This window comes from Siphateles boraxobius, unplaced genomic scaffold (genome assembly GCF_051911475.1).
Source record: "Siphateles boraxobius isolate OS27281-9 unplaced genomic scaffold, OSU_SipBor_1 48, whole genome shotgun sequence".
Classification (NCBI taxonomy): Eukaryota; Metazoa; Chordata; class Actinopteri; order Cypriniformes; family Leuciscidae; genus Siphateles; species Siphateles boraxobius.
The window spans coordinates 202,215-217,295 of record NW_027509119.1 but is presented as its reverse complement, the minus strand read 5'-3'; the positions used below and the strand labels follow the sequence as shown (position 1 = coordinate 217,295).

At 38.8% G+C, this 15,081-nt stretch overlaps 1 protein-coding gene and 1 long non-coding RNA gene across 2 annotated transcripts in view; one reads left to right on the top strand and one right to left on the bottom strand.

Moving 5' to 3' along the window:
• Positions 1 to 15,081, top strand: part of LOC143710574 (NACHT, LRR and PYD domains-containing protein 12-like) — a 156,372-nt gene that overhangs the window by 67,805 nt on the left and 73,486 nt on the right. The window lies entirely within an intron of this gene.
• LOC143710612 (uncharacterized) lies at positions 6,442 to 13,221 on the bottom strand. The gene is made up of 3 exons (XR_013194604.1): positions 13,142 to 13,221; positions 11,157 to 11,498; positions 6,442 to 6,548 (listed from the first exon to the last, which is right to left on the bottom strand). It is a non-coding gene; the product is annotated as an uncharacterized LOC143710612 (long non-coding RNA).

The following is a 15,081-nucleotide window of genomic DNA, read 5'->3' as shown; positions in this document are numbered from 1 at the left end:
TTACCTACTAATGCTTATGAGAGGTTTGTTAAACCCACATTGTGTATTCATGCTTATGTAACATGTAAAGGCAAGGCCTGGGAAGAGCCTATAATGAATGAAACTTGGAGAAGATTCTTTGCTCTTCCTTGCAACCAACAAGTCAATACTCCAGCAGTTATTGGCCGCAAGAAGCACTAAAGCCTAGTTAGTACACATCTGTTAGTACTTATAACCTGTAACAAGTATTTCTTTCATTTGATTCTTTTAATAAATTTTGTTAAAACATTTATTATAATCATTTGACTGAATCTTGGGTTATTGAGTGCGAGTCACATTCTTCCAACGAGACCAGGAGGATCCTTTCTGGAGAAGACGACATCTGAGGGTGAGGATTCTCTCGAGATGAGAATAATCACTAAGATATGATTGATCAAATAGCCTAGCCAAAGAGGCAGCATATGACAGGACTGTTATATTGCAAACACGGTTGAAGAGTAGGCTACCATGAAAGGTAGATTTATAATACAAAGGGGAAATCTATTATTAATTTTATAATTTCATTAATGACCTTCACTGTTGCAGTAGTAGTGTTGTGCTGCCTTCGAAACCCAGACTGTAAGTCAGACAAAATATGGTTGGAAACCAAATAGTCCTTCAACTGATCACCAACCAGAGTTTCTAAAACTCTAAATTGGTAAAATTGGTAATTTAGGAATCGGTCTATAATTAGAAATTATTTATTATTTTTATTTTTTATCCTCCTTGTCGTCTGCGAAATACTGGAGATAAATAAAAATCAAACAAAAAATGAACAACACAATTGAAACTGCAACCAAACTGAAATCCTTCAAACTTCAAGCTTTTAAAACTTCTTTACACTTTGGTACTAACAAACCATCTTTCTTTCTTTCTTTCTTTCTTTCTTATCTATCATCTAACTAATTTGATCTATCTATCTAATTTTTGTAATCTATCTATCTATGAATTAATTTATTAATAATATTAATAATATCTAAGAGTTTGATTGTGTCAAGTCACCTTTATTTATATAGCGCTTTTTACAATACAGATTGTATCAAAGCAGCTTCACAGTGATAACATGAAAATAAAATAATAGAACAAAGTTTGTTTCTAGAAGAAAATTGCATCATCGTCCACCTTAAGTGAGGCGGATCAATAATATTGTCGAATATTAAATGTCCCCAACTAAGCAAGCCAAAAGCCAAGGCGACAGTGGCAAGGAACCAAAACTCCATCAGTGACAGAATGGAGAAAAAACCTTGGGAGAACCCAGGCTCAGTCGGGGGGCCAGTTCTCCTCTGGCCAACAAGCAAACAGTGTCGGTTTATGATCCAAGCAGCAATACAGGTCAGAGGTCAGATTGGATCAGAACATTATATTATGCAGTTCATCTGGTTGGAAGTCGGAGTCATCACGCCGATATGGAGACTAGATTGTTGAGGATCAGTGCCGATGGCTGTCGTGTCGATGAGGCCTTCACAGGGCTGATGAAGGATGTGTCATGGATGGGTCCAGGTGCAGGTCCAACATCTGATCTGGATACGGCCGGGATCCGGCTGACTTCAGTAACAGGGAAGGGACTGGTTGACACTTCAGGACTGCGTTGTCGTCGTGTCCAGGCGAAGGTCCTTCATCAGATCTGGATACGGCCTGGATCCGGCGGACTGTGGCAAACCTCGGATAAACAGAGAGACTAGCATTAGCGTAGACGCCATCCTTCTTATGATGTAACGAGTACATCAGGATTTATGGGGAGTGTTCCCGGTTCCGGCTGACCTAAACTATGCAGCCTAACATTGAATTATAGAAGTCTATAGTGTGTTATGTGTATGCTAGGCCAAAGAGATGTGTTTTTAGTCTAGATTTGAACTGACAGACTGTGTCTGCTTCCCGGACAATGTTAGGAAGACTGTTCCAAAGTTTTGGTGCTAAATAGGAAAAAAGGATCTACCGCCAGCAGTCGATTTAGATATTCTAGGTATTATCAACTGGCCAGAATTTTGAGATCGCAATAGACGTGAAGGAGTATAATGCGTTAAGAGCTCGCTCAAGTACTGGGGAGCTAAACCATTTAGTGCTTTGTAAGTAATCATCAGAAATATTTTAAAATGTATACAATGTTTAATATGGAGCCAATGCAGTGTTGACAGAATGGGGCTAATATGGTCGTACTTCCTGGTTCTGGTAAGAACTCTAGCGGCTGCGTTTTGGACCAACTATAGTTTATGTATTAAAGGTGCGGGGCAACCACCCATAAGACCATTACAATAATCTAGCCTTGGTGTCATGAACGCATGAACCAATTGTTCTGCATTTTTCATTGAGAGCATATGACGTCATTTAGATATATTTTTTTAAGATGAAAAAATTCAGTTTTACAGACACTAGACACGTGACTTTTTAAATGAAAGATTGGTATCAAAGAGCACACCCAGGTTCCTAACTGACGACGAAGACTTGACAGAGCAGCCATCAAGTGTTAGACAGTATTCTAGGTTATTACATGAGGATGTTTTTTGTCCAATAATTAGAATCTCTGTTTTTTTCAGAATTTAGTAGTAGGAAATTACTAGTCATCCAATTTTTTATATCAGCCTGGCATTCCATTAATTTTGTGAATTGGTAAGTTTCGTCAGGGCGTGAAGAAATATAGAGCTGAGTATCATCAGCATAACAGTGAAAACTAATGCCATGCTTCCTAATGATATCTCCTAACGGTAGCATGTACAGAGTGAACAGCAGCGGTGCTAGTACTGAGCATTATGCTATGTCGATAGTGTCAAATGCAGCACTAAGATCGAGTAGCACTAATAGAGAGATACAACCACGATCGGATGATAAGAGTAAATGCAGCACTAAGCACTAAAAAGGAACATAGTTGTGAAAAAACTGCCTTTTCTTGTATCTTTGACAGAAAAGGTACATTCGAGGTCGGCCTGTAATTGACTAAATCCTAAGGATCAAGTTGCGTTTTTTTAACAAGTGGTTTAATCATAGCCAGCTTAAAACTTTTTTTTTTTGGTACGTATCCTAATGACAAAGACGAATTAATGATATTAAGAAGAGGATCTATGACCTCTGGAAGCATCTCTTTCAGTAGTTTAGTCGGTATAGGGTCTAACATACATGTTGTTGATTTAGATGATTTAACGAGTTTAGAAAATTCTTCCTCTCCTATAGCAATGAATGAATCAAATTTTTCCTCAGTGAGACTATAATGCACTCCCTGATGCGATACTGTAGTAGACGGTTGCATAGTTATAATTTTCTCCCTAATATTATCAATCTTATAAGTGAAGAAGTTCATAAAGTCATTACTGCTGTGTTTCTTGGAAACTTCTGGGCTTGAAGCTATTTTTTTCGTTAGTGTAGCCACTTTATCAAATAAATACCTAGGATTATGTTTATTTTCTTCTAATAGGGTTGAAAAATAAGCAGATCTAGCAGCTTTTAAAGCCTCTCTGTAAGCAATCGAGCTCTCCTTCCATGCAATCCGAAATACCTCTAGTTTTGTTTTCTTCCAGTTGCGCTCCATTTTTCTGGCCGCTCTTTAGGGCCTGAGTGTTCTCGTTGTACCACAGCGTTGGACTATTTTCTTTAATCTTCTTTAAGCGCAACGGAGCAACTGTGTCTAAAGTGCTGGAAAAGAGAGAGTTAAAAGTTTTTGTCGCAATATCGAGTTCTTCTAAGCTATCTGGGATGCTGAGGAGATTAAACTGATTAGGAAGATTATTAATAAAGCAATCTTTTGTGGCAGAAGTGATAGCTCTAACATATTTATAACACGGAGTCGGCTTTGCAGCCGTGGCTAAATGTAATTTACACAAGACTAGATAATGATCTGAGATGTCGTCGCTCTGCTGCAGAATTTCAACAGCATCAACATCTATTCCATGTGATAATATTAAATCTAGAGTATGATTACAACAATGAGTAGGTCCTGACACGTGTTGCCCAACTCCAATAGAGTTAAGAATGTAAATCACCAACAATTAGGGCTTTTTCTGAAGCCTGTACTAACGCTGATAGAAAGTCAGCAAGTTCTTTGGTAAAGTCTGTATGGTGCCCTGGTGGCCTGTATACAGTAGCCAGCACAAATCTCAAACGGGATTTATCATTTACACTAGATATTTTTACATTAAGCACCAACACCTCAAAAGAATTATACTTGAAACTAGACTAATTTTGAAAATATTACTATAAATTACAGCAACACCTCCCCCTTTGCCTTTCAGACGAGGTTCATGTTTATAACAGTAATCTTGCGGGGTGCACTCATTTAAAGTAATGTAATCGTTAGGTTTTAGAACAGGTTTCTGTCAAACACAGCAACATCCAAGTTATAGTCTGTAATCATATCATTAACAATAAGTACTTTTGATGTGAGAATATTCATCAAATATTTAGCAACCCGAGCTTTATCATTTGTTCATTTGTGTTATTTCTGTTTTTTATTTGTTGAACATCAATTAAATTTTTACCCTTAGATAGGTTTGGAACTTTTTTGTATTTCCTAATTTGGGGAACAGACACAGTCTCTATATGATGATATCTAGTTGAAAGAGTCTCTATGTGATGGGATTTATCTGACCTTGGTGACGTGAGACAGCTGGCAGACGGTCGGTTTAGCCAGTTTGTCTGTGTCCTGACCTGAGCCCCAGATTGTCATGTTTGAGCTCTAAGACTATGTGCCATATTACTAAAGAGAAGAGCGGCACCATCCCAGGAGGGATGAATACCATCTCTTTTCAACAGGTCAGGTTTGCCCCAAAAACGTTTCCAATTGTCTATAAACCCTATTTTATTTCTGGACACCACTTAGACAACCAGCCATTGAGTGATGACAATCTGCTAACTATCTCATCACTCCTGCAAACAGGAAGGGGGCCAGAGCAAATTACAGTGCCTGACATCGTACTTGCGAGTTCACACACCTCTTTAACATTAAGTTTAGTGATCTCCAACTGGCGAAGTCTAACATCATTAGTGCCGACGTGAATAATAATCTTAGAGAATTTACGATTAGTATTAGCCAGCACTTTAAAATTTGCTTTGATGTCAGGCGCTCTGGCTCCCGGCAAACATGTGACTATGGTGGCTGGTGTCTCTATTTTCAGGTTCCGTGTAATAGAATCGCCAATTACCAGGGCACAACAGGATTTTCAGTGGGTGTGTCACTGAGAGGGGAGAACCTGTTTAATGTTGTAATCGGAATGGAAGAGCGGTGTTTTGTCCCGCGACTACAGCGTCTCACGTCACCCAGTTGCCCTGCTGCACGGGCTCTACTTCAGCCGGAACCGAACAATGTACAGTGTTCTCTAAGCTAATCGCATACAAAGCAGTATCTAAAGCCCTTGCAGTCTTACAATTAAACTCAATTAAAGTCTGGATGCGTGTCTCTAGTTCTGAAATCTTCTCCGTCAGCCTGACTATCTCCCTGCATTTATCACATGTAAATCCTGTGCTGACGGAGAAAGCTATGCTATACATGTTACATTAAGTGCAAGTGACAATAAGAGGAGAAGAAGACATGACTTACCGTGTTTGTTGACTGATCACTACTTACCACAGCTTTGATGGATTTGTAAAAGGCACGAGCTAAATAAAATAAATAAATAAACAAATAAAGAGCGCACGGATGGCACGCCAACAGGCTAGCGAATTACTAGCGTGTTGTACTAGTAACAATTTATATTGAAGCTAGCGATGTAAAGTTAATATGTGATGTTGAGTAAGTTATATTTTAGCAGTATAAACAACAGGGAATGATAGTAAATAATGATTCAAAACGGAAAGATATACGAAGCTACAGACGCCAACCCAGCATAGCAGCGAGGTAGACAGGAGCAATCGAGATCGGCCTGAGTGAGTGAGATTGAGTGAGAGAGTGTGTGTGTTTGAGAGAGAGTGAGTGTGTGTGTGTGTGTGTGTGAGTGTCTGAGAGAGAGTAAGGGAGTGTGTGTGTGAGAGAGATTGAGTGAGTGTGTGTGTCTGTGAGATTGAGTGTGTGTGTGTGTGTGTGAGAGATTGAATGAGTGAGGGAGTGAGTGTGTGTGTGTGTGTGTGTGTGTGTCTGTGAGATTGAGTGAGTGTGTGTGTGTGTGTGTGTGTGTGTGTGAGAGATTGAATGAGTGAGTGAGTGTATGTGTGAGAGTGTGTCAGATTCTGTGTTTGTGTGTATGTGTCAGATTGTGTGTGTGTGTGTGTGTGTGTGTGTGTGTGTGTGTGTGTGTGATTGAGTGAGTGTTTGTGTGTATAATTCAATGCTAGGCTGCATAGTTTAGGTCAGCCGGAACCGGGAACACTCCCCATAAATCCTGATGTGCCCGTTACATCATAAGAAGGATGGCGTCTACGCTAATACTACTCTCTCTGATTATCCGAGGTTTGCCGCAGTTCGCCGGATCCAGGCCGTATCCAGATCTGATGAAGGACTTTCGCCTGGACACGACGACAACGCAGTCCTGAAGGGTCAACCAGTCCCTTCCCTGTTACCGAAGTCAGCCGGATCCCGGCCGTATCCAGATCAGATGGTGGACCTGCACCTGGACACGAATTACAACAACAACTTTATAATATTTGAATGATATAGTACGTCTCACTTATTTCTGGTTATGTTTACTTTCAATGTACTGTGGTCGTCTACACTAGCGACCACGATGCTGAAGTGTGTGAGAACAGAGGAATAACATCAGTCCGAACCACCAACATCTGTTTATTGGGATTAAATATTTTAACCATTCTGTGTCATTTTTCAATGTCAATCTTTTCACTATTTATATGTTTATGCCCAAAATGCTATAATATTCCAAGTAGTTGACTGTCATTCTCCTATACGCTGTGTGCGTTATTGATTAAATAGCCTAGCCTATTTAACATGGTTACAGGCACCTCGGACACCCCATTTTAAAAGACTGGATTAAACTCCAGCGCACACAAGCAATCCTTTTAATACTCAATTTCATTTAAAAATGTAAACCCAACAGGTATGACATGTCAGAAAGAGAAAAAAACTGTTCATGAGAAGACGAGCATATAGGACTGCCGCAGCTTAGTGGATAAATATATTTGGCTATTTATTATTCAGAATGCACAGTTCACTGTTCATTATTCACTGTTTTAATCAATGGCAGCCATTAAACAGTGATAATAATCTGCATGTGTGGAGGTTCGCTGAACGCTGTGACCGGAAACTCACGATATGTACTAACTAGAACGCGGACGTAGTTGTGCAAGTAGTCCATTGACGTGCTACATGTGAACGATATTATTTGTACTGTCCTGTAAAAATAACGCAGTTCATTTCAATTATTCAGCCTTTATGAGCAAGAAACTAATGCGCAAACGGCAATCTCATCGTTTTGATTTCAGCAAATCAGTTGAGCGAATGCAGCGATTAATATTCATGAACCCGGCAGTTCATTAATCCTTAGTGCGGTTTATATTCTTATTAGTAGCAGAATTCGTAGTAGTATTATAATCTTATCAGTGTTATTGTTCTTTTTTTTTTTTTTTTTTACAGAAACACTGACCGACAATGTCTTAAGCAACGCCAGTCCTAATTTCAGTTAAAATGACAAATCTGCATTCTTACGTTCTCATTCATACTGTTAGCAAGCTTGAGTTGAGTGAGAAATCCCCCAGTAATCCTGTCCCACTGTTATTTCTGCACACATGTGAGTTTTGGCTTGTATTAATGTCCTCAGACAGCATCTGTTGGGTTACTTCTGGGCTGAGCGTAATCCAACATTGGCTCCATGTTGCCTATTTTGTGAATCTCGAGACTGCGTATCTCGAAACCTGTATCTCACTACTGTGTCTATAGACTGTGTTTGTAACCTGTATCTCACTACTGTGTCTATAGACTGTGTTTGTAAACTGTATCTCACTACTGTGTCTATAGACTGCGTTTGTAAACTGTATCTCACTACTGTGTCTATAGACTGCGTTTGTAACGTGTATCTCACTACTGTGTCTATAGATTGCGTTTGTAAACTGTATCACACTACTGTGTCTATAGACTGCGTTTGTAAACTATATCTCACTACTGTGTCTATAGACTGCGTTTGTAACCTGTATCTCACTACTGTCTATAGACTGCGTTTGTAAACTGTATCTCACTACTGTGTCTATAGACTGCGTTTGTAAACTGTATCTCACTACTGAGTCTATAGACTGCGTTTGTAAACTGTATCTCACTACTGTGTCTATAGACTGTGTTTGTAAACTGTATGTCACTACTGTGTCTATAGACGGCGTTTGTAACCTGTATCTCACTACTGTGTCTATAGACTGCGTTTGTAACGTGTATCTCACTACTGTGTCTATAGATTGCGTTTGTAAACTGTATCACACTACTGCGTCTATAGACTGCGTTTGTAAACTGTATCTCACTACTGTGTCTATAGACTGCGTTTGTAAACTGTATCTCACTACTGTGTCTATAGACTGTGTTTGTAAACTGTATGTCACTACTGTGTCTATAGACGGCGTTTGTAACCTGTATCTCACTACTGTGTCTATAGACTGCGTTTGTAACCTGTATCTCACTACTGTCTATAGACTGCGTTTGTAAACTGTATCTCACTACTGTGTCTATAGACTGCGTTTGTAAACTGTATCTCACTACTGTCTATAGACTGCGTTTGTAAACTGTATCTCACTACTGTGTCTATAGACTGCGTTTGTAACGTGTATCTCACTACTGTGTCTATAGACTGCGTTTGTAACGTGTATCTCACTACTGTGTCTATAGACTGCGTTTGTAACCTGTATCTCACTACTGTGTCTATAGACTGCGTTTGTAACCTGTATCTCACTACTGTCTATAGACTGCGTTTGTAAACTCTATCTCACTACTGTGTCTATAGACTGCGTTTGTAACCTGTATCTCACTACTGTGTCTATAGACTGCGTTTGTAAACTGTATCTCACTACTGTGTCTATAGACTGCGTTTGTAAACTGTATCTCACTACTGTGTCTATAGACTGCGTTTATAAACTGTATCTCACTACTGTGTCTATAGACTGCATTTGTAAACTGTATCTCACTACTGTGTCCATAGACTGCGTTTGTAAACTGTATCTCACTACTGTGTCTATAGACTGCGTTTGTAACCTGCATCTCACTACTGTGTCTATAGACTGCATTTGTAAACTGTATCTCACTGTGTCTATAGACTGCGTTTATAAACTGTATCTCACTACTGTGTCTATAGACTACGTTTGTAAACTGTATCTCACTACTGTGTCTATAGACTGCGTTTGTAAACTGTATCTCACTACTGTGTCTATAGACTGCGTTTGTAACCTGTATCTCACTACTGTGTCTATAGACTGCATTTGTAAACTGTATCTCACTGTGTCTATAGACTGCGTTTATAAACTGTATCTCACTACTGTGTCTATAGACTACGTTTGTAAACTGTATCTCACTACTGTGTCTATAGACTGCGTTTGTAACCTGTATCTCACTACTGTGTCTATAGACTGCGTTTGTAAACTGCATCTCACTGTGTCTATAGACTGCGTTTATAAACTGTATCTCACTACTGTGTCTATAGACTGTGTTTGTAACCTGTATCTCACTACTGTGTTTATAGACTGCGTTTGTAAACTGTATCTCACTACTGTGTCTATAGACTGCGTTTGTAACCTGTATCTCACTACTGTGTCTATAGACTGCGTTTGTAAACTGTATCTCACTACTGTCTATAGACTGCGTTTATAAACTGTATCTCACTACTGTGTCTATAGACTGCGTTTATAAACTGTATCTCACTACTGTGTCTATAGACAGCGTTTGTAACCTGTATCTCACTACTGTGTCTTTAGACTGCGTTTGTAACCTGTATCTCACTACTGTGTCTATAGACTGCGTTTGTAAACTGTATCTCACTGTGTCTATAGACTGCGTTTATAAACTGTATCTCACTACTGTGTCTATAGACTGCGTTTGTAAACTGTATCTCACTACTGTGTCTATAGACTGCGTTTGTAACCTGTATCTCACTACTGTGTCTATAGACTGCGTTTGTAAACTGCATCTCACTGTGTCTATAGACAGCGTTTATAAACTGTATCTCACTACTGTGTCTATAGACTGCGTTTGTAAACTGTATCTCACTACTGTGCCCATAGACTGCATTTGTAAACTGTATCTCACTACTGTGTCTATAGACTGCGTTTGTAACCTGTATCTCACTACTGTGTCTATAGACTGCGTTTGTAAACTGTATCTCATTACTGTGTCTATAGACTGTGTTTGTAACCTGTATCTCACTACTGTGTCTATAGACTGCGTTTGTAAACTGTATCTCACTACTGTGTCTATAGACTGGGTTTGTAAACTGTATCTCACTACTGTGTCTATAGACTGCATTTGTAAACTGTATCTCACTACTGTAACTATAGACTGTGTTTGTAACCTGTATCTCACTACTGTGTCTATAGACTGTGTTTGTAAACTGTATGTCACTACTGTGTCTATAGACTGTGTTTGTAACCTGTATCTCACTACTGTGTCTATAGACTGTGTTTGTAACCTGTATCTCACTACTGTGTCTATTGACTGCGTTTGTAAACTGTATCTCACTACTGTGTCTATAGACTGGGTTTGTAAACTGTATCTCACTACTGTGTCTATAGACTGCGTTTGTAAACTGTATCTCATTACTGTGTCTATAGACTGCGTTTGTAACCTGTATCTCATTACTGTGTCTATAGACTGGGTTTGTAAACTGTATCTCACTACTGTGTCTATAGACTGGGTTTGTAAACTGTATCTCACTACTGTGTCTATAGACTATGTTTGTAAACTGTATCTCATTACTGTGTCTATAGACTGCGTTTGTAACCTGTATCTCATTACTGTGTCTATAGACTGGGTTTGTAAACTGTATCTCACTACTGTGTCTATAGACTGGGTTTGTAAACTGTATCTCACTACTGTCTATAGACTGCGTTTGTAAACTGTATCTCACTACTGTGTCTATAGACTGGGTTTGTAAACTGTATCTCACTACTGTGTCTATAGACTGTGTTTGTAACCTGTATCTCACTACTGTAACTATAGACTGCGTTTGTAAACTGTATCTCACTACTGTGTCTATAGACTGCGTGTTTGCATAAACTGTGATGATTGCTCGACTGACCTGCTCTCACACACACACGCTCCCCGCCTGTGACGCTCCACACTCCTGCGGGACAGCGACGGCTTCTCCGGGTTTCCTCATTCACTGCTCCTCCCCATCAAGCGGACGGCAGCAGCTCCGGCCCACGGTGGAGACTCCTCCGCTCCCTCCGACAACCCAGCACTTCATCACAACCTCTTCATTCAGCTGGGTGTCCACCATAGAGTGTCTGTTAAATGATTCAATGTAATGTGAATGTCCAGGCCTGGTCCTCTCCTGTTCTTCACTGTCGTCGCTCCTGCTTTAATGCTCCCGTAGCTCCTCCGTGACACACTCGAGACTGGTGCTCATCTCCGCCTCGTCCTGCTCGCCACAGTAACACAATTAAATATTGTTTAAAATATTAAGAATCATTAAAACTGCTCAACTGAAGAACTGGCTGTTGTGTGTTGTGTTGTGTGTTGTGTATAATTTCATCTATTAAACAAATCTAGTTATTTATTAGTCTGCAGACCGGCCAACCTTGACATTTTTTCTGAGTAGCATCAGTGGGACGGGACACGGGGTTTGGGTGGGCTCATATATTCTCACAGTTTTGAGAATGCAAGACACACAAACACACGCCTATCTTCATTATTCTAGTTTTGACTTCTAACGTTGTTTGAATTTGACCCAAATCAAAAAGTTCACTTGCACCGCACTGAATGGGCTACATTATAATGTACACTACATTATAATAAAGTGAAAGTTTAAAGTTTCAATACGGCTCAAAACTATTTTAATTCATGATTAATATTGATTTGCATAATGTGTGCTGGTCAAGTCTAAAATTAAGAAACTCATAGAAAACAACAACAGAAGAACTGATTCATTTAATAGGCCATTTAATTTATTATTCCAATATCCAAATATGATACTAAATCCCACAGAAAAAGGTTTTATATTTGTGCCGTCTTGCACATTATAAACACGACACGCGTTTGCTGAATAAACGTTAGCCAATACAAACATATACAGAAAACTGTTGACAATGAATAGACAGGACCAATAGTAGCAAAACGAATCACTTTTTCTATAATGAATATCAAGTATGCCTATATAATGAGGGGTTTTGTATTCTCCATTTTTAAAAATCGTTAAAATTATTATCATTATATAGGCCTACTTGATATGATGCTTTCTGATATTTTGACAGAAAAACACAAGCAAGAACAAACTTTAGCCGTACAGTAGCCCGTCTTCTCTCTGTGTCGTGTTTGTGAGAGAAATCGCGCAGCACTGAGACAACGGTACTTTTAAATCCATAAGTAATTAACACGCTAGTTTTCATACTAAATGAATATGTAACATAATTAGGTACTTTAGTTATTTTTAACACAATAACATTACACCTTCTTCATGCTACATTTCTTAACACTGAGAATGAATAAATAAATGCTTGTTTCTCCAGACTCGCAGTTGTCAGTCATCCAGAAGTCTGAGCACTTTCATAAAGCCATAGCGATTTCAAGTTTATTTAGATTATATTGTTCAGAGTGACTATAAATGACAGAGTCAATCCATGTGATCACGCAGAGGATTAAGTTAACTCAACTCAATATTTCAACACATCTCCCCCAGCCTGTTTAGCGTGAGGAGCCGGACGCACCGAGACGACTGTACGGTCCTCGCTGAAGAAACCCGTCACACGGCGGGAGTGAAAGGGGGATCGAGCGGGATTCTGTGTCGCTGTCTCTTTTCTATCATAAGCCTTACGCATCTGTCAATCATCCTGGCTTGCTATTTGGGGAATGAGCCAGCACTGTGATCGGTCGAACTCTTCTTCTTCTGCTGTTGCTTGATTTGAGGACAGCGCGTGCAACAGGCTTTTGCGCAGTTTGCAGTTTAGAGTGACAAATCGTACCAGCATACTTTGAGGTCAAAATGCGAACAGGTTGGCAGGTCCGAGTCTGTTCTATCTCAAATATCGTCTTTTTGATTTAAAGACCTTAATTGATTAAACTTACTTTTTTGGCTTCTCTCTTCTTCATTCTCTGTCCAAATCTGCAAAAAAGGGATGATCTAATATGTTCTCAGTAGTCAAGTATGTTCTCATGAACGTAACTGTAGGAGCAGGGGCTTGTTGCTATATTGAATTGTTTCTAGAACTAGGGGTGTAGAAATCTCAGTTTACTCTAGACTACAGCACTGCATGATGACTGGAGACTCACGGTCTGTTGGCTGGGCTGGCGTCGGCTCCTGTCCGCGAGTTTGTGGACGCTCCTGCGAAGGCTCAGGCACACAAGGACACACTTTGCTTATAAAGGTCTGGAAGCCACGCTTAACAGCAGCCACACGAGGACGGCCTTCCCTCCCTTCAGTGTGTTTTTCGGAAAGCAAAGAATATTGATTAGAAACATTTATTAGCTCAGATTACAGCTGAATGATTAATGTAAAACTGTCCAGATGTTCATGTGAATAATTAGCAGGTTTAGCATTGAAGATCATGTTAGAAAGATAACTTAGTCCAGTATCCAGGCGCTGTTTGACAAGCTTTTAGTGCCTGTGAGCTTCGGGTGTATGTGAATGAAATGTTTAGCCGGCAAGGCTAAGGCAAATAATGAATTTTAGTGAATGGCAGTGTCCCGTGAGTGTAACTACCTCTGCTTTAACATGTGACGTGAATGTAACAGAACTGGCACTGATAGAATGAGCGCAGTAACGCGATACTACGACATTTCTTCAGAAGCAGATCGTGGAGACTCGTCCAATTTTTTTATTTATTTAATTTGTTAGTAGATTTAATAACTGACATAACAGTGAAATAAATTAAAATAAATGATCGTAAAATTAAAACATTGTCAGGACTTGCTAACCGATGTTAGTCGGCAGCATTTGTGTTTTAGGATTAATTAAGAATTAAATAAGGCTTACAGTAGGTTGTTATTATTAGTAGGGATGCATTCGATTAAATTTTCTTAGTCGATCGTCGGGAGAATTAACGATCGACTATCGATTAATCATTCATATTTTTATATTCAAATTCATTATTTATTTTTATATTATATACTTTTTATAAATTAAAAATGCAATGAAAATACAAAAATACAGCGCGTTTTTCCTCGATTAGATCTTTATTACAAGGGGCCAGTTGTTCAAAGGTAAACTGATCGGATTTTGGTTATCGGATTGGATCAAATCTTGAACATGGGTTGTTCAAAAGGGAAAGAATGAGTCTGAAATCAGATTAGATCATGGAATCCAATCCTAATTTTAATCTGGATCAAACCTTCAGTTTGTGTTGTTCAAAACTTGTCAGTATGATTTGGATAACTTTGATCCAAAAAAACAGTATTATCCTGATCCCAACTGGGGGTAGGATTTCAAGTTGGATTCCAAGAAGAAAATGTAGTAAAACTTTTAAATTGGTCAAATAATACTTTTGTATCATTTATTGTATATATACTTTTATTTATATTTTGCACTTGACTTGTGTAACCGTTGTAACAGTGATAAAGTAGATAAAGTAGACATAGGCTACCAATAAAGCCATTCAGTAAAGTAAAGTAAAAATAAAAATGATCTTGTCCCCATGAAATAATTTCAATAACAAACAAAAATAATATAATTCCATTTTTCTGTCATTCATCACCGTATATTAATTTCAAAGAAACAATCATTAGAGATGAGCCTGTCAAAAATAATTTCTAAAAATTGCATACTATACGTCCAGTCAGTCCCTCATTCAGAAAAATGTTTTAAGACGTTTTCAAAATATCCACAATGTATATTTGTTTTTTATTTGTTGTGGCTCAGATGAGGGGTCATAAAATAAATTTATGAATGGAAGTGGATGTTTTTGTTATTTTTGTGTTTTGTCTCAAAATAAGAAGCATTTACAGTGACTCCATGTTGGCTCTTCTACCTGTTCTTTACATAGCTAAAGGATATGTTGTCCCATTAAGAG